The sequence below is a fragment of the Nilaparvata lugens genome, chromosome 5 (assembly GCF_014356525.2).
Source record: "Nilaparvata lugens isolate BPH chromosome 5, ASM1435652v1, whole genome shotgun sequence".
Classification (NCBI taxonomy): domain Eukaryota; kingdom Metazoa; phylum Arthropoda; class Insecta; order Hemiptera; family Delphacidae; genus Nilaparvata; species Nilaparvata lugens.
The window spans coordinates 68,786,737-68,814,536 of record NC_052508.1 but is presented as its reverse complement, the minus strand read 5'-3'; the positions used below and the strand labels follow the sequence as shown (position 1 = coordinate 68,814,536).

Below are 27,800 nucleotides of genomic sequence, written 5' to 3'. Positions count from 1 at the left end.
ATAACCGGACCCGGTCTTTCTAATTATCAATAAATCAGTGGTTTTTTGAGAATTTCTTAGTCTTTTTCATTCAATATGAATAATTACCACAATATCAACTTCTCAACTACACAAAAAGACAATTACAAATCATATAGCAATGACTGATATAGCAATGATAATAGCTGTTTGACACATAAAATTCAAGTCTGTAGACGATGGACTGACTCAAATTATCATCATATTTGAAAAAATTAATTAGGGTCAGAAAGCATTGATTAGTTCAATAACCAGAATTATTTTGCTATTCTATCAGAATAGCATTACTATCAGAATAATAAGATTCCGTTTTCTTGCATACATTTCAATGAATGAACAGAGCTCTGTGCTTAGGACTGGCAAGGTTCCAATTGAACTTTCAATAATAGAGAGCTTTTATTGGGACAATAAACTTATTTGAATATTGTAGAACGGTGAAATGGAAGGTTATTGTTATTTATTTGTAGTTATTATTTATTTATTTAGCGTATGGCAGATATACAACACATATAAAGCTCATGAGTCTCAAATGCCTACATATATACACTGTATACATTTTCAAATTCTTTGAGATGTTGTGTAGTTTACGGTCAGGAGAACATAAGTTTGTCTAGCCGCCATTATTTACAAGTCCATTTAGCAAAATTATAATAAATTTAAATTATTATTAAATTTTATTTGTAGTAGTAACCAATCACGTTTTGGTCTAGTAGGAATGATAGTTTTCCAGTTGCAGATGATACTTGAACCATACTTCAACCCTTCTAATTTCGAACTTCAACCCTTCAAACTTCGCCACGTCAACAAAAATAAACAATTTGATTGTATGGTATGAGATGTTGTGGTATTTCTCCATAATTGAAAGAATAAGACTGATATTGTCAAGTATTAAAGTGGAATTGACAATTATCAGTCCTATTCTTTCAAAAATAAACAAGTCATTCTATTTTATTCTATTAATTTGTTTGAAAATATTCAAACATTCGACCATTTATCGATTTGATCATCGGTAACTATAATCTATTCATCTTTCTCTTTCAGGTGTAAAGTGGTAAAAGCAGTTAAATTCAAACTTAGTTTGAACATAGACCCTTGGAAATGTTAAATTATTATAACAAATTCGTTCGTTCGTCTGTCCTCTTCTACGTCTATGAAGTCTGAAGTGCATTTACAACATTCGAGATAAACATTCGCTTGTGGAGTATATAATTCTCTAGGCCTTTCATTCTCATTCTATGTTTTTGTTTCTAATGAAAAACTAAGACCATAGAGAAACAATAGCGTGAGTAGATATACCATGGTATAGGGAATTTATGTCGCAACTTTTACTGTTATCTCAAGCCGATTACTGTCGATTATTGTCAATTCTTACTGTTTTGTTGGGGTGATAGTGTATGAACGGCACAATTTGAGAGACTACCAGCGTCACACAGCTGCATAGGAAAGAACTATGTGAACTATCGGCTTGGAATAACAGAAAAAGTTGCGACATAAACGCCCTATACCATGGCATATCTACTTATGCTATCGTTTCTCTATGCTAAGACTCTGTAAAACAAAGAGTTAATGATTAGAATAATTCTTAAACTGGAATAGTCATAGGCCCGGTTGCACAAACGCCGGTTAAATTTTAATCAGAGAAAAGAAGGCTTCTCTGATTGGTTCTCGTAATAGTATCTAACGTCACAAGGACGGGAAGGGGTCTCTTGCAGGAGAGAATGACGTTTCTAGTCGAGGCGTTAGCCGAGACTAGAATTTCATTCGAGCACTGCAAAAGACATTCACGTCCAAGTAAGGTACACTTTTTTTGTCATAATAATCTGAATAAGAATAATTGAGAAATAGAAAACATTACCTGCTTGTGCTGAAGTTACAACAAGCATTTTATAAACATAACCTAGTTTAAAAATTATCAATCAGGAATTTTGTGGAAGTTCCACAAAACTTCCACCTGGAGCGCTGAAGGTGGTTTTTTGTAGCAGTTTTGCTGTTCCTATTTCGGAGCTAGGAAACATACTCGACTGTAAAGAAAACATATGGTTTCATTACAGTACAGTATGCTGTAATGAGAATCATATGTTTATTTGTTTTGCAAACAGCTGTTTACCGGCTTGATTTCATGCATAGAAAACAGCTGAGATTGAATGACTATGATAAAAAATTAATAAAGATTAAAATTTTACCGGCTTTTGTGCTTCCGGCACATAGAGTATAGAATTCTATAACAAAGAGTGAGATACCAGAATACTTATACTAGGGTACAAGAATATTTATAGAGTAAAGAATTCTCTAGTGAATTTTCTATCCCTTCATTTCTAAAATCGAGATTTGTTTTTCTTTCTATAGTGAGGTCCACGTTATAATGGCAGTGGATAAAGATAGAAGAATAGCGATGCCGATTCTCTGCATTAAATTATCATATTTCTACACTGTCAAAAACATAATTAGCATCGTTGTAGACCTAGAAAAGGATAGTACCACCGGCTTTGTTGAATGATAGACAAGGAGAGCAAAACCAAAGTTGATCAAATATTGTCATTATAACGTGGACCTCACTATAGTAGTTTACTAGAACAAAGATTGAAGTACTGGAATACAATTTGAGTCATACAGCTTGATTGAGGCTGGTCAAGTTTTGTGTTCAAGCTCATTTATAGAAAGTAGTTCCTTTGTATCGAGAATATTGAAGAAGTGTTTTCATCAAGTTGTTTCAACTGAAGAAATGTCATCCCATCAATAAAAGACCAGTTGATCTGCTGGATCTGCTACACTTGAAAAACTAAAAGTAAATGAACATTAGTGGTCCACCTTGGTTGAACGGTGGTAGTATTCTATTTGTTTAGACGTTCTCGCCAATTATTTTCAAATCAAGAACGTTGGTTTACGATTCCAGTTTCACAAAATTGATTCCATTAAATTTGTGGTTCAGTATTTCATCTTTCCTTTGGTCTGTGAGATAGAAAAATCGATTTAGACTCTGATATGCATTATTGTATTACAGTTTTGCATTAAAGGATAGCTTAGCCCTATACATTTTCTTAAGCTATCTTTTCTGTATGGTGTGATACATTGAAGCACGGGTTATAGAAGAAATTTAAAAATCTACTTTGTGAAAATAATTAAGAACTGAAAATTTTGTGAAGTGAACAACTACAAGACTTAACCTATTTTGGACTATGTGTAACCCTATCTAAATTTGGGAGCCGAATAGTACAAGGTTACCTTATTTTTTCTATCTCTATAATTTTTGATGATGTACTTATTATATTAATCAATAAAGAACAAAGAAGAAGATAATATCTTCTATAAGATAATAGATAATAAATTTAAGATAATATATAATAATTATATAAGATAATAAATACAGAAGAAGATAATATATTCTTCTTTAAACCGTGGATTGGAGTAGCTCTCTCTCTCTCTCTCTCTCTCTCTCTCTCTCTCTCTCCTCTCTCTCTCTCTCACTCTCTCTCTCTCAACCAACAACCCTCTCTCTAGCGTTTCAGCAACTCAAGGTGCTAGAGGAGTAGAACCCCACCGAAAATCCGGGTTCCTCTATATCCATAATACTCTATACTCTACATCCTTACCCCTCACCAAACCTTAATATCCTCCCACTTGTACCTTTCAAATTTTCACCTCCCTGTGAATTCTGCCCAACCAATAAATTAGCCTACATTATTTTCATCATTGTATTAATTTCCACTAATATTTTTCACTATGTATTGTATTTAAATTTAGAAGTGTTATTTTTTTAAATTTTATAAGTGTTTGCCATAGATCTTGTCAGACCTGGAAATGTAAGACGAATTGAATAAATATCTTCAATAATGAATATCAAATATCAAAATCTCTATCTCTCTCTCTCTCTCTCGCTCGCTCTCTATCCATCTCTTTCCCTATATTGTGATAGCAAAATAATACGATAATCTTCAAACAATAATGGCTCAGACTAGAACAAAAGGCCTATGCAACTCAAATATAAACATTTGCAGTCTGCAATATACTCGTACATCTCTTCTTGTTGTTCTCATTACAAAAAGGCTGTATTGCAGGTCAACAGGTTTTCGAGCCGTTTTTAGAATTATCAGTTACTTTTCCTTAATGCCCTCAAAAAAGATACGATCCTCTGATCGGTTGTAAACTCTTACATAAGCATTTACATCACAAAGACTGCAGGCGATTTACTTCTCTTATTCAGCCACGCCCACTATATCACGTGATAAAGTTATTGTTCATTCATTCACTTATTTAACCATTTATTCATTCATTGATTAGTTTTGGGTTTATCCTGTTGATTCTGTTCCAATAATTCATTTGATATTGTGATTGCGGAATGTAATAAATAAATAAATAATACATCCATTGATTTATAATTCATTCATTCATTCATTCAGTGGCTTTATTTTATGAGTAACTTTTTATTCATTCATTGATTAGTTTTGGGTTTATCCTGTTGATTCTCTTCCAATAATTAATTTGATATTGTGATTGCGGAATGTAATAAATAAATAATACATCCATTGATTTATAATTCATTCATTCATTCATTCAGTTACTCATAAAATAAATTTGATCATAAAAATAAATTAATAAATAAAAATAAATGGATAAATTTGATCATAAAATACAATATGATTGGGAGAGGACAATTACTGGCTGAGCCCAAAACTGTATCTCTCCGAAATTTTGATAGATAAAAGTTTCCAAAGTTTATGTATTAACTTTTCTAGAATTATTAGTCAAATTTTCATTTCAAAGCAGCATGAACTAATCATTTTGGATTTTGTTGTAGTCATGGTAATACATAAATTTGAAATGATATTCATATTGTATTTTCAACAAATAAATAGCTATGAGAGAATGCACGAGTTAATTTTCGATCGACTGTATTATTTCCTGAAAATAATTCATTTATTTACTTACATGAATACATACATGGAGACAACAGATAAGATTAAACCCTTATATGTCTCCTTGAAGTGCTACATCATTCCAGAGTTGATGTATGGGCATGTGGGATGGACATTAACAAAGGCATTGGAGGCAAAGCTGCAGGCGTTTGAACTGTGGTTGTATCGGCGCATTCTTCGTATTTCATGGACAGAAAGGGTGAGGAATTCTGAGGTATTAGAACGAATTGGGACGACAGTGGAGGTTCTTCACTGTATTAAGAGTCAGAAGCTTCAGTATTTTGGACATGTGATGCGCAATGAGAAGTACAGATTCCTGCAGTTGATAATGGAGGGCAAGATTGAAGGAAGACGCCGGCCTGGAAGCAGGAAAACATCCTGGTTACAGAACCAGAGAGAGTGGTTCAACATTGACTCAACATCTCTGTTCCGTGCTGCAGTCAATAGAATCCAAATTGCATTGATGATCGCCAATCTCCGTCGCGGAGCCGGCATATAGAAGAAGAAGATGTCTCCTTGAACCATTATAACATCTTCATTCAAAAATTAGATTTAGAATAAAAAACAAGCTAAGAATAAAATAATAGTAATATAAAATAAGAACAAAACAAATTGAATAACAATCAATTTCATTGATTATTCTTAGTTTCAACTACACAATATAGTGCCTACCGTATAAAGATATAAAGAATGTGGAATTCTCTAGAGAATAATTGTCTATCCTCTTATTTATCTATAAATGTTTACATTATCTTCAAGATAGTGAGAATATGAATATTCTGCCGATATGTTTCCCATTTAATGATCATAGAATTCAAATTATTGTTTCCAATTTATATCTTCAATTTATTACAGTTGGGCCTATATCATTTGACGACTGTGTTTGATGACGTATTTGAACGTCGAGGACCTTCATGTTCCAGTATTGAGGAGAAATAATTATATGATTTTAATTTATAATTATTATTTATAATTTTATAATTATTAATTTAATTATTAATTTTATAATTATTATTTATAATTTTAATTTTTAATTAAATAATTTTATTCATACAATGACAAAAATTTATGAAAAAAAGCACCTGAAAGGGCAGCAAAATCTTGGATAACAACCCGATAGACAAAATTCAAACAAAATACAAAGGATCCAATGACATTTCAATCGACGTGATCAATAAACTATGCCAAGTTTATCTATGTGTGAAAGATTTTGACACTTGAAAATGGCATAAGTACTTGAAATCTCGTGTTTTATGAAACTTTACAATGGTGCTAGTGATTTTCCATAACTAAACATTCAAGTATCCCTTTTAAAATAATTTATTAGTGGATGAGCACTTAGTTATCTAATGAGCATTTTAAACTGTCGCTCCCGACTGAGATTATAAAAATCTTAAGGCCCATTGACGGCTCAAATTCTCAAATTATATAATTATTCAGGCAAGATTGGACCAGAGACAAGAAATATAGTACTTATATACTTACCTATCTTATACCTACTTATACCGTACTTATACCGTACTTATACCGTACTTATACCGTACATATACCGTACTTATACCGTACTTATACCGTACTTATACCTTACTTATCCTTCATCTATGATTGGACCCAAGCACAATACACTCCACACCAACAAATACGAGTTTACTTCATTTAATGGATGAATTAATATAATTTCATCTTCCTTCACTTGTAAACATTGAGGATACCTATAAAACCAACAGAGTTGATGATGAAAAAAGTTATTAATTCATTAAAGAAGTTTCCATTCATTTTTTCGAAGGATATTTTTAGATCTTAAAATTCATATTCATAGATCTTAGAAATTCAAGCTACTAATGCTCAGTAGGCCTGAATCCAGTTTCAAGGTCACGAAACATCCTCGACTTATTAAATACCAACGGAGTTCTAAAAGTAGATGCGGTCCTGTTTAGAAGGAGTAGTGGAAGTCCTATATAGATAGTTCTAGAAGTGGATGCTGTCCTATGAAAAAAGACTGAAAAATAGAAAACTGTGCTGCTATGAATATTCGACTGGAAGGAAATTGCATCAGACCAAGAGTGCAACGACCCAATGCAACTGCGACAGCGGAACGCCAAGCAGACTTGGGCTCGTTTCAAACTCAGATTGAAAAAAAAAACTGGAAAGACTAACCTCTGAAGATATTGGGGGCTGAGAAAGGCCTTTCCAGGCACTGCCTACATGCTAAAAGTCACGTAGACCCCAACCTATAAGGAAATCTTTGCGCATTCTTGCTAAGTTCATCAGAGAACTTAGTTTTAGAAGATAGATACAATCCAAAGTTCTAGAACTGACTACTTTTCTACACTTTATTCATAGCTACAGGTTCTCAGAAACTGGGAGAAAGCCTGCAATACACTATAGACTACTAATTTCCAATTCATACAGTAAACAGATCCCCAATAGAGATTACAGAGAGAAGTTCTCAATTTATCCATATACTTCAATGGGGTAAAAACATAAGAATGGTGAGGTTTGTTGATGGGAAAATAGATGAAGATATTTTGTTGTTTGATAGTGTAGATAATCAGATACGTTGTATTTGATAAGGCAAATATCATCATAATAATCAGTATTTTCAGTTATTATTATGATTTAGTGAAGTATTATTATTTAATTTGGTTTTCAACTTCCCTAAATTCTAAATTCCTAGTTTATAAATATTTTGGACTCAAAATTGGACAAAAAACGTGTAGTGTAAACATAACCTATTTTTGGACAATTTCTATCTAAATTTGGGAAAGGAACAGTTTTGGGCTTCAAGCCTGTTGTTCCTTTCCCAATCATTCATAGTTGAGAATGATTGTATCTATCAATGTATTAATGTATGTATAAATAATGTATGTATAATAGATATATTACGTTGCGTTTGATAAGGCAAATATCATCATAATAAGAATTAGGAAAATACTAGAAAAATTGTGTTGGGAGAATATTATAATCGAAATGATTAGACAAATGCATGTTGTATGAAGATGGAAATAAATGAATAAAATAATCGGCAACAGTACAATGAAGTAGGCTACAGTGAATAGTCTAGCTAACAGCCAGTGTAGAGTGAAGTTATAAAGTTAACAGAAGTTCAACACATGTATTTAACAGAATTTCGTTGAATATTCCAGTTATCAGATGAAGAAGGCATATTATTGTAGAAATTTCATTAAAGTAAAAAGTATAATAGTTGCTAAGATTAATAGAATTTAAAGAATAACGAGTCTGATTTTACAATTTTAGTACAGTATAGTTCGTATTGCTTCTATAGTTTGTAAACCCCATTACTTGAGCTTTTCAAAAATATATTTCAGGTGAGTCAATGATCAAAATCAACCGATTCTAAATGAGTAGTTAATAAGTGCCCCCTTGGCCAATAAATGGCCAAGCAGAAATATATTTTTTCTACAACTGCGCGTAAAGAAAGAATTTACACACTCAATTCTCCTCGTAAAACAGCTTATTTCTGAGGAGAATCTACTTTTTCGCTCGCTAACCATCCGCGCATGCGCAGTAGATTTACTTTACGCTCCCAAATCATTCGCGCATGTGCAGAAGAGTTTCTTTATGTTCCCTAATCAGCTGATTGTAAGCAGCTCGCCAAAAAGTCAGATCTTAACCTAAAAAGTCGGTAATTGTAACTCCGCCGATATAAGTAATTTAACAGGTTTGGGAAGTTGTAGAAAAAATTTTGTATGTAATTCGCGCGTAATGCTTCTTTATCGCTCTTGCAAAATTATCACGCTCCGCTTCGCGTCGCGTGATAGCTGTTTTGCGCGAGTGATAAAGTCGCGCATTACACTCTTAATACATAAATAGCTATTTATTCAATCGATAACTAGTATTTAGTGAGCCTATCGTAAGTTACGGAATAACTTATAATCGTGTTGGCTTGATGCTTCTCCTCGACAGTTTACATGAATGAGTTCAACTCAATCATGAATGAGTTGTATTCTAGTGAAATAAGCACAAAACCGTGTATAGTACTAGATGAAGGCCTTCCCTGTTTCAGGAAACGGAAATAAAATTGAAAGTTTTATGTACAAAATAATAACGATTAGCGGTGATTTGAAGTGGATATTTATGTTGATAAAAATGAATGATAAGAGTGTTGACGTGACCAATAACACTAAAATCATTGATTACCTTATCAGCACACGGCCAACTAGTAGGCTGTATATTATATGATTTCATGTGATAAATCAGTGAAGCCATTCATAAATCTAATGTTCCAACTGGTGAGTAACTCTAACACAGGGTCATTCCTAACTGCACTTCAAACAATAATGTTGCAAGTCTATGTTACTCAAGTTATGTTTTACGTCAAGTTTCAATAATTTTTCTTCATAGATTGCAAACAGAGGTTCAGCTGTGCTCTGATATACGGAACGAGGGAAAATATAGGAAATAATTTTTTCATAATAAACATTATAAAAGGGAATATAGGGAAGGTATATATCAAATAGTATAGGGAATATTTAAGGAAGGAATAAGGAACAATACATGATCTAGTTGGTTCGGACAACATTAGAGAGCAATGATAGTATATTGCTGTATAAATACTATCCGTGAGTAGAGAGTAACTTTTAGAATTACCCTCTAATGATTAACTGAGTACCGTACCTTGTGGAGAAAAACTTTGGAGTACCTTCCACAGATTATCTTGAGTCTAGAGTAACCTTCCGAAAGTCCTAGAATTCCCTCCAAAATGAAATATAGGAATAATATGTCAGTAACTGCAAAAATGCACATTCAATAATACATTTTTGTATAATATATCATATATTTTCATCATTTATCGAATCAAATGATGACAAGCTTTCGTCCATATAGACCATGGAACTAAGCAATACTTTATAGCTTCAAATGATCTTCCAACTAGATTTTGATAAAGACAATCATTTTTTTTTTTACATAATGCCTTTTCACTACGGAATCAGAATGACATCTTTTCTTTCCGCAGAATAACTAGTTAATCGTCTTGAAAATGTTTCTTCAAATATCTAACTTCTGCATGGCAAACAGATTGAAATGCTAAAGCACAGATACAAGACCTCAAATCTTGTATAGCTAATATCAATGTACCTAGAATACATTATTCTAGGTACCGTGGCTAATATTAGTTGGTGAAGTATTAGTTGGTAAGTTTGATACAAACCTAACTAATATGGTCTAGCAATGCTGAGAAAGAACAATAGCTGATTCCTGATTGGTGGGTCTAAAAAATGTCATCCTTCAAAAGGTACCTTTGTTCAACAAGTAGACAATTCAAAGCATCCCACAGAGAATATTATTGAATGAGAACCTTTCTGAAGGCCAAACTAATGGAAATGATGTAGTAATAATTCTATTTTATAACTTCTACTAAAGTTCACTATCGTTTACAATGAACAAAGGACAGATTCAACAGATGACTTTCAATTTATATAAATTGAAGGTACCGTATCTGCCTGTTCCTCAGTTAATAATAGAATAGAATGACTTTTGAATTCTTTATTGATTCTCACAATAAGTACATCATCAAAATGATAGGGAGAGAAAAAATAAGGTAACCTTGTGCTATTCCTCTCCCAAATGTAGATAAGGTTACACATAGTTTGAAATAGATTAAGTCTTGTAGTTGTTCATTTCACAAAATGTTCAATCCTTAATTATTTTCACAAAGTAGACTTTGGAATTTAGATGCTTCAAAACCAAACATAGAAGAAATATTTCACATTATTATCACTAAATTATCAACCGAGCGAAGTGAGGTCCAAGATTCAAGTCGACGGTTTGGCATTTCTCAATGTTTGAATGTTTAAATGTTTATATGTTGCGCATTTACGGCGAAACGCGGTAATAGATTTTCATGAAATTTGACTGGTATGTTCCTTTTTTAATTGCGCGTCGACGTACATACAAGATTTTTGGAAATTTTGCACTACAAGGATAATATAAAAGGAAAAAGGAGCCTCCTTCATACGCCAATATTAGAGTAAAAATCAGACTATAGAATTATTCATCATAAATCAGCTGACAAGTGATTACAGATGTGTGGAGAAGCCAGTCTATTGCTGTATTTCCATAAGGTCTATAGTTTCAATCAGGTACTTGTGAATGAGAATACTGCGTGAGGTCTACTGTTCACAGAACTACTAGTATGATAATAATAATATAAAATTAATATTAAATTGTGAATAAATATAATTGTATATAAACAAATCAATCTTGATTCAAAGCTGACCTGTGAGAGGGAGCATCATATTCATTGAGTAGGTACCTACATTTATATTTTATTCCAGTTTCCTGGTCTGTAATATGTAGATGTTTTAAGTTTCGGTAATATCAAAAATCATTCATTCCAGAAATCATGAAATCACTTACCTGCGTTTATTTTCTCCACTCTATACATATTTACAGTGGACCTTGTGAACCACTCTATAGTACTTGTGGATGAGAATACTGTGTAAGGTCTACTGTTCACAGAACTACTAGTGTATATCTTTGTAGCTCTTTTGTTTTTTGTTCGAATAAGTGAATAAATTAATAATTATATATTTGTTGACGTAGCGAAGTTTGGACAGTGATGTCCACTCTACCACTTAACCACGATAATAATTGTACATGTTACAAGTATGTATCTCAGCAGAAAACCAGAGAAAGCTGATTTGGAAAGAAATATATCACAGAGGAAAGTGTGTGTAATTGTTTCCTCCAATGCCGGATTTAGAAATTTGGCGCCCTAGGCCCATTACTTTTCCCGCCCCGGTTCTAGCTGGTCACTGAAACATTATTTATCTATAGCAGGCCTATATTTGATCGCTTGTATACACCACAACGATGCTTGTACAGGTGCGTACAGACTTTCGCTCAGCTCCGCAATCGAACGTCACTCGAGCAGATCTATTGATGATCAACCGGTGAGCAAGAGTGGAACGCGAGAAGAGCTAACATCTCCCGTAACGTTCATAATCGGAGCGAGTGCGGTGCGTGCGTGGAGCGATTGCGTACGCACCTCCACGATGAAACTATATAATATTTAAAATTCGACTGAGTCACAGTCGAATATTGGTCACGGAACCATGGTCCTGTACCAAATAAAACTGTAGAATTTGACAATATATGTGTGTTTTTATTTCATTATAATATATAATAGCTTATTTTTTTCCTTTTTTTCTTTTGTAAGAATATACTTGTATTAAATTGTTCACTTTGAGATAGAAATAATTCTAGCGGAGAAAGGCAGAACTAACTTGAGACACCAAAAAATATAGGATTGAATATGCCAATATAAGCCACGCACCAAATTCATCTATAGTGAGGTCCACGTTATATTGGCAGTGGAGAAAGATACGAGACAACGTTGCCGGACCTCTGTCTTTCAATGCCTTCTATAGACGGTAGCTGATAAAGGTTTATTGATGTAATATTAACTGTTTATTCTTGTTTTAAATGATCAATTATATTTTATTAAGCAAGTAATTATATTTTTCAATAATTTCACAATGAATTTTCATAATTAAGATGAAATATTTTGTTAATATTAATTATTAATTCAACATTGTTAAAAGACGATCTGGCAACAGAGCAAAGCGCAAAGAGATAGCGTTATCCGCTTTGTTGAATGATAGACAAGGATAGCAATACCATTGCTAATCAAACACTGCCATTATAACGTGGACCTCACTATAGCAGTCTAGTTGGAAGCTGCTTGCTTCCTATTGGTGGAGAGCTGTGAAGGTAAAATGGCGACTACTCAACTAATTGACCAATCAGACAGCTCCTCGGTTCTGGGACTTCTATCTTGGAATTCAGTCACTTCAACATAAATCTAATGGCATTGCCCTGAGAAGTGTAGTTAATTATACGGATGCAATAGGAGGGTTATTTTCCATTTATTCCAAAAACGACTAAACTAGAAAAGTTTATACCTAAAACATAGTCGTCATCTCTCATCATCCCTCTCACTCATTACCCACGCACAAGCATAAGAGTTTATGTGGGCTTCATCCTCAGTATTATTATTATTATTTTTATAAATTCAATTTACAGGTTCAAATGGATGGCGGGGCTGAAATTTTCTGAATCGATTCCTCTGAAAGTCAACATCTACACATGGGATTGTCGAGCTGCATCTTATGTCTGAATACATTCAAATACATTCAGCAATCGACAGTGGAAAAATCTGGTGTGGTGCACTCACACAACTTTCTTTGCCGTTATGAAAATTTATCAACTGACGCTAGTGTTCCCGCGCATCTCAAGTCTACTTTCCAAGATCTGAGCCAGCTGGTGACAGGACATTAGCGCTGCAGACACACGAAGTCTGCTATCTCTTCATAGTGAATGATTTAATAGAATCAACAGTTGCCAACAGTTTGCAATTGAATAATCTTATTTTCTCGAATTTCTAGCTTATTTTAAGTTTTAGATGAAAATGTTACTGAACATTAATTGTAGAGATTTTTATGCTCAATGTTTTCCACTTGAATTTTTTCGTTTAAATTGTATCTGTAGCCTGATAATTGGGAATCTAAAACCAAACTTTGCATAGATGGTGAAGTGCTCCTGAAATTTTTACAGATATGAGACTTGTGGCAGTTGATAGAGCTTATCAATGACTTTTCTAGGTATGAATTTGATCAAAATCGTTTGAGCCGTTTTCGAGAAAATCACGAAAAACCCTGTTTTTGACAACATATTCGCAATTTTAGCCACCATCTTGAATTGCATATGATCGAAAATGTTCGTGTCGGATCCTTATAGTTTAAAGACCTTAAGTTCCAAATTTCAAGTCATTCCGTTAATTGGGAGACTTGTGGCAGTTGATAGAGCTTATCAATGACTTTTCTATGTATGAATTTGATCAAAATCGTTTGAGCCGTTTTCGAGAAAATCACGATAAACCCTGTTTTTGACAACATATTCGCAATTTTAGCCACCATCTTGAATTCATATGATCGAAAATGTTCGTGTCGGATCATTATAGTTTAAAGACCTTAAGTTCCAAATTTCAAGTCATTCCGTTAATTGGGAGACTTGTGGCAGTTGATAGAGCTTATCAATGACTTTTCTAGGTATGAATTTGATCAAAATCGTTTGAGCCGTTTTCGAGAAAATCACGAAAAACCCTGTTTTTGACAACATATTCGCAATTTTAGCCACCATCTTGAATTGCATATGATAGAAAATGTTCGTGTCGGATCCTTATAGTTTAAAGACCTTAAGTTCCAAATTTCAAGTCATTCCGTTAATTGGGAGATGAGATATCGTATACACAGACGCACATACACACACACACACACACACACACACCACACACACACATACACACACACACACACACACACACACACACACACACATAGAAATTTAGAAATTGGGGTACCTTAATTTTTTCGGAAAGCAATACTTTCCTTACCTATGGTAATAGGGCAAGGAAAGTAAAAATTAGTTCAAGTAATAATACGTTATCATCATTATCATCATCCTCATCCATCATGTACTAGGCTTGTAAAGCATGTTCCGGTCTCCACCGCTTCCTCGGTCTTCTCTTTTCCCATCCAACTGCACCAACATTGAGTTGGCATCTCCACTAAAATATTTTTGAAATCTCTCAACACCATCGTTTTGAGCTCGATTTGAGCAAGTTTGATTTGTTCAAAGTTGGTTCAACTGCAACTACCAAGCTTGTAGTGAAAGACGAGTTGGTGACATATGACGCAGGTGATTTGCCAACTTCAATCCGTATTTTTTATGATTTCTGTTAGAGGATTAGCACATTACACTCACTTCGGATAGTTTCATTTTTTATGTGGTCTCGTCTTGAGTATCCTTGAATGTTGTGCAGAAACCTCATCGCTGATGCATGAATCCGTGAGTCATCATTCTTGGTCATTGTCTATACCTCACTACCGAATGTCATTAAAGGGATGGTCATTGTCCTATAGAACTTACGGAGTAAGTAATATTATAAGTAAGTTATATTAATAAGTAAGTAATATTAACGTCGCAGTAATATGGTATAAGATATATTATTTTATCCTAGTGAGACAGAACCATAATGCCTCTGTTTTATTTTGTATCAATTCGATGATTATACTTGAAACAAATTTATTTCCATGAAGTCACACATTAATTTATTTTACATAAACGTTTCTTTCTTTCAATTATTATATTATTGTGAGTTATTATTTGTTGTGATATTATCATTATTGTTACCGTAAATTGTGTTAAACGGAAGAATAAATTTCAATTTTGGGACGTTTTGATGCTCGTTAACATTCTGGAACAAACTCTAAATTCACTTTGTCTTCTAGCTATTAAATCCCAAACAAAGTAAGTAAGTTAGCTTATCCAGTTGAGGAGCTTGGAATGTACAAGGAAAATATTGTGATCTAAAAATAGACGACTATGAATTTTGTAAACTGGTATTGCTACACCTAATTGGGATTTAGGTACAGTTTTCTGTTTGAGTGATACAATAGACATAAAAGACGGAAAACTTGTTTTAATAGAGCAAGTTTTTCAACATACGGTATGTAAATGTTCTAAAACGTGTATTTGATCAGCACATCATTGAATCATTCAGACGAAAATTTAGCTTTTTCACAAAGAATATGCTTTGCCAACAACTTACGCCCAATCTTATCAAATGATCAAAACACTGATGGAAAATTACATTCTAATGGAATAAAAATCAATAAAGAACCCTTGTCCTCAAGGGTTTCTGCAAATAAAAAAAATTTTGAATTTTGAATTTTAAACGAGAATGGTTTGAGAATTCGGTGTTTTCAATGCGAAATACAGGTGTTAAGTTATAGTATTATCATATTTTTGATATAATCAATAATCAGGAATAGATGTGAGATTAGGTCAGAAGTCTCAAAGACTTTTGCGTTTTACTTTACTGTTTACTTTTCAATACTTACACTTATAGTGCAGTCCAGATTACAATACTACAATAACTTTATACAGTTGCAGTCTTTTGAATTTTATCAACAGTGTACTTCTATTTTTACAGATGAAATATCATCAAAATTCATTTGAAATTGACTCTACCTTCATTTGCCTTAAGCTGTGATAATTGCAAACCACTGATCATCTCAACAATAAAGACGTTCAACAGAGAAGGAAAATCTCCTTTTATTTTGTGGACGTCCCTTGAAGCTTGGGTGTTTATCATTACATTAAATTATACATTTCATGATATTTATAAGGGAGGATTCCGTGTTTGTAATCAATTCTCAAAATGAAAAATGAATTATTAAGACTAACAGTGTACTAATTGAATGATAGACGTTAACTTCAGAAGAGCTATCAATTACTAGTTAAAACGATCCTCTTCAACTGATTTGAAACATGAACAGTGTACTGTTTGAATGATAAACGTTAATTTCAGAAGAGCTATCAACCACTAGTTAAAACGATCCTCTTCAACTGATTTGGAACCTGATTGAGACTCACAGTTTACTGGTTGAATGATAAACGTTAATTTCAGAAGAGCTATTAACTACTAGTTAAAACGATAATCTCCAACTTATTTGGAACATTATTAAGACTCACAGTTTACTGGTTGAATGATAAACGTTAATTTCAGAAGAGCTATCAACTACTAGTTAAAACGATCCTCTTCAACTGATTTGGAACATGATTAAGACTCACAGTGTACTGGTTGAATGATAAACGTTAATTTCAGAAGAGCTATCAACAACTAGTTAAAATGATCCTCTTCAACTGATTTGGAACACGATTAAGACTCACAGTGTACTGGTTGAATGATAAACGTTAATTTCAGAAGAGCTATCAACTACTAGTTAAAACGATCGTTCTCAACTAATCCTCTCCAACTAATTTGGAACAAGAGGGAACCAAAGAACTTGCAGAGTTGTAAGTTATAGTACAGATTCTAACAAAGCTATCAATTTTCCAAACTAATTGAAGTCAATCACTAGTGTTGAAAACATGACCACGTACAGTATCCTACTATTATTGTCAACCGCACGAAAATAGTCCAATGGAAATCGGAATAGATGAGTACCCCCTCACCACCCCGCATCCATAGACGTTGCCAATTCGTCTGGTGTATTATCAAAATATTGATTACTCCTCATTTGCAATCAGCTGTGGACAACGTTAATAACTCGGCAACGTTGCACTCACCTGTTCCAATTTCCATCGGACTATTTTCGTGCTGTATACTATAGACCAGTACTAATTACATTTTCATGAAGTTGAAGGCATTCGAACAAATATAATTGCAGTTCAATACATTGATACAATGATATCGACCCATATTTTATGTTCCTTATTATTTTCCTAGATTCAGAAACCTTCTATTGTGAGGTCCACGTTATAATGGCAATGGTATTGCCATCCTTGTCTATCATTCAACAAAGCGGTTAGCGCTATCTCTTTCGCGCTTTGCTTTGTTGCCAGATCGTCTTTCAACAAGGTAGAATTAATAATTAATTAACAAAATATTTCATCTTAATCGATTATGGAATTATTGAAAATATAATGTATTGCTGACTAAAATATAATTTATTATTTTAAACGAGAATGAACAGTTAATATTACATCAATAAACCTGTATCAGCTACCGTCTATAGAAGGCATTGACAAGACTGAGGATCGGCAACGTTGTTTTCCTATCTTTCTTCACTGCCATAATAACGTGGACCTCACTAGAATATAGAGAATTTCTGCTTGGAAAATAGAAAAACCTGAAGATCAGGTTGACAAAAAAAAAACAGAAAAGACAATATTTTTATTGACCGAGCGAAGTGAGGTCTTAAGTTTAAAGTCTAAATAAGTTTATAAGTCTAAATAAGTAGTGTAAGTCTAAATAAGTTTCAAGTCGCCGGTTTGGCATTTCTCTTAGTGTTTAAATGTATGATTGTTTGAATATTGAAATGTTTGTATGTTGCGCATTTACGGCGAAACGCGGTAATAGATATCCATGAAATTTGACTGGTATGTTCCTTTTTTAATTGCGCGTCGACGTATATACAAGGTTTTTGGAAATTTTGCATTTCAAGGATAATATAAAAGGAAAAAGGAGCCTCTTTCATACGCCAATATTAGAGTAAAAATCAGACTATAGAATTATTCATCATAAATCAGCTGACAAGTGATTACACAGATGTGTGGAGAAGCCAGTCTATTGCTGTATTTCCATTAGGTCTATAGTTTCAATCAGGTACTTGTGGATGAGAATACTGCGTGAGGTCTACTGATCACAGAACTACTAGTTTAATCGACCAAATTCCTACTCAATCTACAAGAAAAATATTCTTGACCTAAACTTCTGTCAAGTTCATCTCCCAACACCAAGCGACGTTCTGCACCCAATAACTGTTACAAGGTCAACGTTACTTGCTATTGGACTTGGATACAGCACCTTTGGTTTCAGCATCCGTGGGCGGAACTTTTCAATATTGACAAAGGCAAATGAAGGCGAACAAGATTCATTCGTGGCAGTGAACTTTAATAATGATTCCATAATGTTCAAATTCATTTCCAATATAGACAGTTCCTGCAATCGTCCCAATGAACTTCTTGCGTTGTGGAAAAGAGACAAATACAGACGTTGTCTGCAATCGTCCAAAAATCTATCCCTTGTCGCTTTGGAGAGGAGAGGACTTTTTGAATTCTTTGATCTTTGTCCTAGGGCCGCGTCTGCTTATTTATTCATTATATATATATATATTATATATATATATATATATATATATAGATATATATATATATATATATAGGCCATTTTTTGTGTATTGGAATATGGGCTTTAATACACTCAACAATAAATTTTCCACTTTTCGACCGAATTTGACTTATGATGCATGATTTTGGACCGCCTTGACGAGCCGAGAAGAATGAAATGTAGTACGATGAAATCTGAGATCAGAAGTTATAAGTGTTTGAAATTTTGATCCTTGTGGTGTCCTTTAGCGCGCCTCCCCACTAGGAAAACTGAAATGAAGTGCATCTAACGGGTGATTTTCATAGAACATAATCTTATGAACTTATGTCATTGTGCGAAATATCAATGTGAAGACTATGTAGTTGGTGATGATGGTTAAAGCTGTAAATTAGGTGTTTTTCCCAATAAAAGGAGCATTGTTGTCAGGTGTACCTGGAAATGTATATGAGATAGAGCGCTCTATCTGATCTCAGATTGTAGAGCACAAAAATACGCCCAGAGGGATTTTGAATCATACATCTAAATGGTAACAATTGGAAAATATTGTTGATCAAAATCATCAAAAATTGATTTTCTCTTCAAATTTCACTCATTTTTGAAAAATCATAACTCAGTACTCATTGGTGATAGAGAGTTCCGAATGATCTCATTTTATTCAGAATTTAATATTCAAGAAAAAAGGCTGGAGCAAATTTTTCTGTCCGATTACGAGATTTTGCAGAAATAGCTGAAAACTGGAAAATGAGCCGAAAATACGAGGTTTTTGGGCCACTCTGTATCTAGCACAAGGAAATTTTGCATGAAGAAATTGGTTCTGGACTTCTCTTATGTACCCAAATAATATATTAAATAATCAGAACTACAATATAAATTGCAAGCACACCCCCTTTTTTATGTCTATATTGACTGGACTATAACCATATAATGAAAACACTCGGCTGATGAAAAGTGAAAATTTTGTGGCATGTGAGTTAGTAAGCACCTGTAGAACCAACACGTAAACTTCATCACAATAAATCGAGGATATAAAATCATCCAATGAAATCGGGTCAGCTTCGTGGTCACCAAATGTCCACAGAATGAAATAAATCGATCCTTATTAGTGTTTTCGAATACTACGCACAGCTGCTACCATCAACGTAGTAATTTGGGAATATTCCATGAGAACAGGTCAAGCATTTAAAGTATCCAAATGTTTACAGTAATAAAACCAGTAATGCAACTGGTCTGTTATATAATGTAGTCAATGTTTGGATCTCTGTGCCACATAAATTGTGAGGTGACCCACTACCGAAGCTGGTATTGGGGCTAGGGGCTTCGACAAGACCACAAGGTAATGAACAACGTCTCTCTTTATAAGTCTTACCCAGTAATATCATAGAGAAACAATGGAATTCTCTAGGCCTATCATTCTCATTCTATGTTTTTGTTTCTACTGAAAAACTAAGACCATAGAGAAACAATAGCGTATGTAGATATCCCATGGTATAGGGCGTTTATGTCGCAACTTTTACTGCTATCTCATGCCGATTACTGTCGATTTTTACTTTCCTTGCCCAATTACCATAGGTAAGGAAAGTATTGCTTTCCGAAAAAAATTAAGGTGCCCCAATTTCTAAATTTCTATACGTTTGAAGGTCCCCTGAGTTCAAAAAAGTGGTTTTTGGGTATTGGTCTGTATGTGTGTGTGTGTATGAGTGTATGTGCGTCTGTGTACACGATATCTCATCTTCCAATAAACGGAATGACTTGAAATTTGGAACTTAAGGTCCTTATACTATAAGGATTCGACACGAACAATTTCGACCAAATGCAATTCAAGATGGCGGCTAAAATGACGAAAATGTTGTCAAAAACAGGGTTTTTCTCGAAAACGGCTCCAACGATTTTGATCAAATTCATACCTGAAAACGTCATTGATAAGCTTAATCGACTGCCAAAAGTTTCATATCTGTAAAAATTTCAGGAGCACCGCCCCATCTATGCAAAGTTTGATTTCAGATTCTCAATTATCAGGCTTCAGATACGATTTAAACAAAAACATTTCAGTGGAAGAGATTCAGCATAAATATCTCTACAATTAATGTTCAGTACCTTTCTCACCTAAAATTGAAAATAAGCTCGAAATGCGAGAAAATAAGATTATTTAATTGCAAACTGTTGATTCTATTAAATCATTCACTATGAAGAGATAGCAGACTTCGTGTGTCTGCAGCGCTATTGTCCTGTCACCAGCTGTCTCAGATCTTAGAATAGTAGATTTGATATGCGCGGGAACACTAGCGTCAGTTGATCAATTTTCATAACGGCAAGGAAAGTTGTGTGAGTGCGCCACACCAGATTTTTACTGTTTTGACCGGGTAAGAGTGTATGAACGGCATAATCTGAGAGACTACCAGCGTCATAAAGCTTCACAGGAAAGAACTACGTGGACTATCAGCTTGAGATAACAGCAAAAGTTGCGACATAAACGCCCTATACCATGGGATATCTACTTACGCTATTGTTTCTCTATGGTAATGTATTATAGTAAGAGGTCCACGTTATAATGGCAGTATTATTTGATTACCATTGATGTTGCTATCCTTGTCTCTCATTCGACAAAGCAGATAGCGCTATCCTTTTCTAGCTCCAAAACTTTGCCAGATCGTTTTTTAACAATGTAGAAATATAATTAATCAATAAAATGTTTGGTCTCAATAATGAACATTTATTATATAGCTTAATCATTGGAAAATAAATTTTCTTAACGAATCAAATATGATTAAACACAGATGGAAATTACTGAGATATTGCAATTATTCAAATGCTAATGATTCAACAATTATTACGAAAATCCAAATTAAATGCTGTAATTCACCCCGAAGACTTCTGCTACTGCAAATATTGACAACAGGGTAAACAGCTAGATGGAAATTCGATGAGCGCTACTATTCAAAAATAAGGGTGAGCATTCCTGACCGGCAATTAGGAGGTACTGGGTTCGATTCCCGGGCTGACAAATAATGTTTTAATAGTAGCGCTCATCGAATTTCCATCTAGCTGTTTACCCTGTTGTCAATATTTGCATTAGCTGAAGTCTTCGGGGTGAATTACAGCATTTAATTTGGATTTTCGTTTAATAATAATAATAATAATAATATGATTAATCACTTCAAATAAAAATGAACAGTTTATACATTACATCAGATATACTGGTATCTCAATTATGAAAATACATTATAGATTTTCTCGAACAATGAAATATAATTGATGATTTCAAACAAGAATGAACAGTTAATATCACATCATCTATCCTCTATAAAGGGCAGTGACAAGACAGAGAATCGGAGACATTGTTCTCCCATCTTTCTCCACTGCCATTATAACGTGAACCTCACGTCCCTCTTTTCTGTAGCAAGATAATATACTCTCGTGAACGGCCAGTATTTACAGCCTGCAGAATTAGACTATAGTGAGGTCCACGTTATAATGGCAGTGTTTGATTAGCAATGGTATTGATATCCTTGTCTATCATTCAACAAAGCGGATGGCGCTATCTCTTTCTCGCTTTGCTCTGTAGCCAAATCATCTTTTAACAATGTAGAATTGATAATTAATTTACAAAATATTTCACCTTAATTATGAAAATTCATTATGAAATTATTGAAAATTTAATAAAAAATATAATTGATTATTTTAAACGAGAATGAACCGTTAATATTAAAACAATAAACCTGTATCAGCTACCGTCTATAGAAGGCATTGACAAGACAGAGGATCGGCAACGTTGTTCTCCTATCTTTCTCCACTGCCCTTATAACGTGGACCTCACTATAGTTTATTGTACATGAGCAGCCTGCACACAGTGCCAATTGTTAGGCTACGCACACACCAGTTAGTCAAGAAAAGACAAGACACGTTTAGTCACAATACTTCACATAGTTGCTTATGAAGACATGTCTAATTGCAATGACTAATCGGTGTGTGTTGCTTCATAAGCTACTATGTGAAGTATTGTGACTAATCGTGACTAGTCTTGTCTTGACTAAATGGTGTGTGCCCACCCTTATGATAACTATAGACGACTACGCCAACTATTGACGATCACCAGCTGTCGTAGAATTAAAAATGTCATCTACATCTGAGTTTTCGATACCGCGTTCTTGTCGCAGCTATAAGGTGCGTACAGATTTACGCGCCGCGAACATGAGCAATTCACTTTTAATCAGCTGATGCCAAGCTTTTTATATCTGTATCTTACCGTTTCTGTAAAAATACAGATATAGTCAGCTGATTAAAAGTGAATTGCTCATGTTCGCGGCGCGTATATCTGCACGCAGCTATACAGTCGCAACTATTAATTTCCCTGTGTAGAGTGTGCTCTACTGCCATTAAAACGTGGACCTCACTATAGCTTCAGATAAACATGAAACAAGATGAGGTGGAAAATGGACTGGCTTCAGAACACAAGCAAGTCGATAAACATGAAATAATAGTGAGACAAGATGTGGTGCTAACCTGACAGGTCTGAGGTGGAATACAGGTCAACAGGTGTCCAGAGTAGAGTACTACCTGGAGTGGACGAGTTCACTGACCTCTGCTAGTAGCCTGGTTCCAGCATCACTATTGCAGACGTTATAGTCTGCTATCACCTATTATGTAATAGACGTGGAATGAAGAAGTAATTAGGTATGCGTTTTGTAGCAGAAGGAACCATTTAACCGGTTATCGCTGCTTATTTAGCCTGCGATCCCGACCGACTTTTGGTGGCGATTCTAGCCCACATTTTTCATCCAGCCTGCCCGCCCAGTTTGGAGTAGGCCAGATTGGTTTCGCGCCAAATCATTCATCTTAACATCATCTTTTGTTATGCAATATTCTGTCAACACTGGAAACTGGCTTTTGAATTTGAACCGGCTTTGACTTGTATCCAGAATTTGAACCGGCTTATATCTTCATGTGATGTAGATACAGTATTATCTCCAGGTGATGTATATACTAGTAGTTCTGTGAACAGTAGACCTCACGCAGTATTCTCAACCACAAGTACCTGATTGAAACTATAGACCTTATGGGAATAACAGCTATAGACTGGCTCCTCCACACATCTGTGTAATCACTTGTCAGCTGATTTATGATGAATAATTCTATAGTCTGATTTTTACTCTAATATTGGCGTATGAAGGAGGCTCCTTCTTCCTTTTATATTATCCTTGAAATGCGAAATTTCCATAAACCTTGTATATACGTCGACGCGCAATTAAAAAAGGAACATACCTGTCAAATTTCATGAAAATCTATTATCGCGCTTCGCCGTAAATGCGCAACATATAAACATATAAACATTTAAACATTAAGAGAAATGCCAAACTGTCGACTTGAATCTTAGACCTCACTTCGCTCGGTCAATTATCTCCATGTGATGTATATTATCAACGTTAGTAGACAGGCTGTATATTATAGTTCAGTATATTATATCTTCATTGATGTACATCGAAAGATGTCTTATTCGAAACAGCTTATTTATTTCACAATAGATGCTTGGTTCTATCAAACGATTCATCTAAATATGAGCAGATGAAGCCTTGAGAAAGAGATTACCCCTACCCTGCAAGAGAGATTTACCTTTTTGACGTGCCCCAGTGGGCTTCACTTTAGTGATCCCTTTTATGGACCTATTTAATTAAATACTAAAATACTAGAGATGTACAGAAGTGCACCTCGTACCAACTGAACGAAGTGTTCAACAATTATTTGAAGCATCTGAATTTAAGAATCTACTTTGTGAAAATAATTAGGACTGTGAAATTTTGTAAAGGGAAGAACTACAAGGCTTAGTAATTTAGACTCTGTAAAAATAATTAAGGACTGTGAAATTTTGTGAAGTGAAGAGCTACAAGACTTAACCTATTTCGGACTGTGTGTAACCTTATCTAAATGTGGGAGAGGAATAGCACTTTATTTTTTCTCTCCCTATCATTTTGATGATGTACTTATTGTATCAATCAATAAAGAATTCTATAGATGTTTGGTTTGATGCTATCAGATGACTTATCTGAATATGAGAAGGAGTCTTGATAAAGATATTTATCATCCTGCAAGAGAGACGTACGGATATGTGCATCACTTAACTATTCAAAGTGTCATGAAGTATTCTCAACCACAAGTACCTGATTGAAACTATAGACCTTATGGGAATAACAGCTATAGACTGGCTCCTCCACACATCTGTGTAATCACTTGTCAGCTGATTTATGATGAATAATTCTATAGTCTGATTTTTACTCTAATATTGGCGTATGAAGGAGGCTCCTTCTTCCTTTTATATTATCCTTGAAATGCGAAATTTCCATAAACCTTGTATATACGTCGACGCGCAATTAAAAAAGGAACATACCTGTCAAATTTCATGAAAATCTATTATCGCGCTTCGCCGTAAATGCGCAACATATAAACATATAAACATTTAAACATTAAGAGAAATGCCAAACTGTCGACTTGAATCTTAGACCTCACTTCGCTCGGTCAATTATCTCCATGTGATGTATATTATCAACGTTATTATAGTTCAGTATATTATATCTTCATTGATGTACATCGAAAGATGTCTTATTCGAAACAGCTTATTTATTTCACAATAGATGCTTGGTTCTATCAAACGATTCATCTAAATATGAGCAGATGAAGCCTTGAGAAAGAGATTACCCCTACCCTGCAAGAGAGATTTACCTTTTTGACGTGCCCCAGTGGGCTTCACTTTAGTGATCCCTTTTATGGACCTATTTAATTAAATACTAAAATACTAGAGATGTACAGAAGTGCACCTCGTACCAACTGAACGAAGTGTTCAACAATTATTTGAAGCATCTGAATTTAAGAATCTACTTTGTGAAAATAATTAGGACTGTGAAATTTTGTAAAGGGAAGAACTACAAGGCTTAGTAATTTAGACTCTGTAAAAATAATTAAGGACTGTGAAATTTTGTGAAGTGAAGAGCTACAAGACTTAACCTATTTCGGACTGTGTGTAACCTTATCTAAATGTGGGAGAGGAATAGCACTTTATTTTTTCTCTCCCTATCATTTTGATGATGTACTTATTGTATCAATCAATAAAGAATTCTATAGATGTTTGGTTTGATGCTATCAGATGACTTATCTGAATATGAGAAGGAGTCTTGATAAAGATATTTATCATCCTGCAAGAGAGACGTACGGATATGTGCATCACTTAACTATTCAAAGTGTCATGAAGTATTCTTTCTTTAGAGCTCAAGTCCTATTTTTCACGAGAAAGCTACCATTAAATAGGTGAACGATTTAAAGTGCGTACAGATGTACGCGCCGCGAACATGAGCAACTCATTTTTAATCAGCTGATGCCAAGCTTTCTTCATCTGTATCTTACCGTTTCTGTAAAAATATAGATATAATCATCTGATTAAAAGTGAATTGCTCATGTTCGCGGCGCGTATATCTGTACGCACCTTTAGAAATAGAATACTCTTCTCTTGAGTAACTCTCACGTTTGTCACAATTATAACATGAGTGTTATTATTTTTCACAAAAAATAAAGTTGCAGGTCGTAAATCCTAGCTCAGATATTTCCCCATTGAAAAGCATTTACTACTAAGTACTACTCTCACAAAAGTCACTATTCATTCAAGCAAACTATTCAGCTGATCAGAGAAAGTATTTTATCACTCACTATTCGCACAAAAAGAGTCTTGTCACTCTAGGTTGGTTGGCATGGCTAACTCTCACAAAATGGTGTATATAAAGTTGGTGATTTGTCATCTACCAATAGGATTGAAGGGCGTGTGCTAGAACGAAGCTAGTCGCTTGTGATTGGTGGAAGAGTGGTTGAACATATGATAGTTGGACGTAGTATTGTATTTGTCCGGTAGATGGAAGTTGATTCGATGAATTTTGTTGGCTCTACAAAGATATTAATTGCTTTGCCTCAGACCTTTAGTCTATTGAATATTTGCGAATAGTGTTTCATATTATAGGTTCAACGAATTGGGCTTAATACTTTGAAACCACAATCTTTGATTTCATTCTGGGACAATTACATTCCATCAATAATTATAATATGAAGCTAGTTTAAAAATAGTCCAACACTACTCTACCAACCAAGTAGCTACCTACCAAGTAGCTATGGAATCATTCCAATCAATTTTTAGAGATTTGAGTGAAATATTTTTGTTGTTAATTAGTTTTAAAATATCAAAATTTAAAATTTTTAGTTTAGTTATTAGTTTTGAAGTGTAAATTGGACTTTTTGAAGTGAAAAGTGAAATCTAACCTCATTCTTTTTTGAAACTTTTATTTGTAAAAATTTGGGAGAAGACAGTTTTTGGGCTATGCCTGTTGTCTTCTCCCAATCATATTTTAAATTATGATTTGTGGTTGTGAATAAAATAGATAAAATAGATAATATTTATCAATTTTGTTCAATTCAAGAAAATTCAATATTGAGGGATTAATAGGAACGGCTCTATCTGATATTCCATTACGCCTACTGTAGTATTTGGATTAGCCTAATCTAATGAGGATCAGCCTTGGTTCAGAATATCCAAACACATCGTTCCTAAAAATGCATGGAGATGCATTAGAAAGAAAGGTCTTTACCTAGTTTGTACTCTACAAACTGCATCAAATCACACATCACTTGAGGCAATTGCATATATGAATCATTGAAGCCTACATTCTCTTTTTGTCCTCACATAAAGATGACCTTCAATTTTCAATGAATTATCTTCCAGAAATGAGGAATAAATCTGGCTCATCTATGAATACTTAAGCCCATAAATATTGGAGGCATTGGACGGACACTCTTGAGATGATAAGTTAGGAAAGATGTGCATATGAATAGCTAATCATATTAATAGGTAATTGGCTCGTGTCAATCTCGATATGAAACTAATGATATTGAGTGAAATATCGAGAATCAAATCAATAATTGAGATATCTTCGGAACATAATTTATTTGAATCATATAATTACGAAACCCTTGAATTATTGGAATGTCATTAGAGTTGATTATAATCGTATTCAATTTTCCTATTATCGTACCCACGTGTATGAATTATTATTGCTTATGAATTGTAAGATAATAACATACTTTCAAATTATATGCAAGTGTTCAAATTATGATTCAATGCACTTTGACAATAAGAGGTT

At 34.1% G+C, this 27,800-nt stretch overlaps 1 protein-coding gene across 1 annotated transcript in view; it reads right to left on the bottom strand.

The window, feature by feature from the left end:
- LOC111056073 (ATP-binding cassette sub-family G member 4) overlaps positions 1-27,800 on the bottom strand; it is a 144,681-nt gene that overhangs the window by 86,464 nt on the left and 30,417 nt on the right.